This window comes from Schistocerca serialis, chromosome 2 (assembly GCF_023864345.2).
Source record: "Schistocerca serialis cubense isolate TAMUIC-IGC-003099 chromosome 2, iqSchSeri2.2, whole genome shotgun sequence".
NCBI lineage: Eukaryota > Metazoa > Arthropoda > Insecta > Orthoptera > Acrididae > Schistocerca > Schistocerca serialis.
This window is the reverse complement of record NC_064639.1, coordinates 238060922-238063222: the sequence shown is the minus strand read 5'-3', so window position 1 is coordinate 238063222 and position 2301 is coordinate 238060922.

The window sequence follows — 2301 nt, the reverse complement described above, 5'->3', positions numbered from 1 at the left end:
AGTTCTAAATAACAAGCATGAATGTGCAAAAAATTTAATAAATCTATATAAAAGTACATACAGATCCAGCAGCGGTTTCATTTCGAAACCACTCATAACCGCAGTTTTATAAACCCAAATTTATGTTACAACCACTTTAGATATACTTACTTCACTGTCATGATCTCCTCAATGTGAACACTATATAAAAAAAACCACACATTACAAACTTATACAATGACAAACCTCAATCTCAGCGGCGACTGTTGTTTTGAACGCATTAATGAATGTTCCAGTGCGCTGCATTGGTAAAAGTGCCTCAATATACCACCAGATGTCTCTGTCTTGCAATAGCATCGGTAGTTTCAAGCGAAAGGCATGATACTAAAAAAATAGTAATATTAAAACTGTGATTTCAGGCAGAAATCATGGTACTCAAAGGGTTAAACCCCGGGGGTACTTTTGAATAACACTGTATATGAAATACATGTGATTAGAATACTGACTGTTAATTGGAAAAGAATGATGAGCGATGCCCCAGTTTCATCATATTTGTATTCATAAAAGTAAAAACCACGAGAATAAACTATTTTCATTAACAAAGGTTTTCTCAGTTTTGGGCCGTTTCATCAAAAATGTTCAGATGTCTGTGAAATCCTATGGGAATTAACTGCTAAGGTCATCAGTCCCTAAGCTTACAGACTACGTAACTTAAATTATCCTAAGGACAAACACAGACACCCATGCCTGAGGGAGGGCTCGAACCTCCGCCGGGACCAGCTGCACAGTCCATGACTGCAGCGCCAGAGACCGCTCGGCTAATCCCGCGCGGCTGCCGTTTTATCGAATATATTTGGTAGTATTAGGTATTTGCTGTGTTATAGTTTAACAGTTTAGATCATGCTAGAAATATTTGTAGAGAGTTAACAAATATTAGCTTGTGCTGAATTCATCAGTGCAAGTGTCGACCGTAGAAAATAGAGATATTCAGAACAGATTATAGAAAACGTTGAGCGGAGAAGATAAGAGTATGCTATATTGATTATAGAGGATATAGAGCGTAGTAGTTTCGTAGGGATAAAAAGGTAGGAAGACGTTAGAACATGCGTCAGACTGACTTCAGAATGATGATTAAAATTACGTTACTTCGTATTACAATATAACCTCACTAATCCGTCCCCTATGGGACTGATAGCATGGTCGGAACGCAAAAAAGTTCTGGTTATCAGAGGAACACTTTCATTGAGACATAACGTCACAATACAGTATAGTACAACTGTAATGCCGGCCGGTGTGGCCGTGCGGTTCTAGGCGCTACAGTCTGGAACCGCGTGACCGCTACGGTCGCAGGTTCGAATCCTGCCTTGGGCATGGATGTGTGTGATGTCCGTAGATTAGTTAGGTTTAAGTAGTTCTAAGCTCTAGGGGACTGATGACCACAGATGTTAAGTCCCATAGTGCTCAGAGCCATTTGAACCATTTGAACAACTATAATTTTCCTCTGGAAATACTGTGTGAAACACGTTAAAACAATAACAAAACGAAAAGAAAACGTTGAGACACTAAGAAATCTTACACGAAATTGCAAGGTACAGTAGTGCAGATAGTTCAAATTGTACCGTACATAAGACATTGTTACTGTGAGTAAAAGTTTAACATCCGTACACTCGTCATTACATTACGGCCTTGACACAGAACTGATTCGCGCTTCACAACTGAAAATATAAGAAACCAGACGGTAAAAAATGTTCTGTTCTTCAGCAGGACGAAAAAGTCTGTAATGTTCTTTTGCTTATCAGACGACGGCCTTGATTTCACTGCGATGTCCCGACATTTCCTAATACACAAAGTATCTATTAGGGTAGACGTAGAGCTACATTAGATGTACTGAACGGCTATATCAAAATCAGTTTAAGCATTTACGTGTGATAACCGAGCTGCAGGTTCATCGTCTTCGTTGTCGTCCTCATGTTTCTCGTTCCCATCGGTTGTTTCAGTTACAGCTTTAATGATTCGGTCGTCAGTTGATTCAGCTTCTGTTGTGCTGCAAGAGCCAGCTGATCCGATCCAGTCACTCACGTCATTAGGCTCACTATCCGGTTGTAAACGCAGCGTCACACGTTTACGTTTAATTGTTGTCATAATTTACTTTTACACTCTTTGATATACACTGCTGGCCACCGTAAATGCAACACCCTGAAGGAAGCATCCGAATCAAGTGAAATTTACACCATGGGTTTGCAGTGATGAGATATGCAACTGATTAGAATTTCAGCGCAGACGCACATCACGCGCGCCTGTGTCGCCACCTCATAGCGCCAT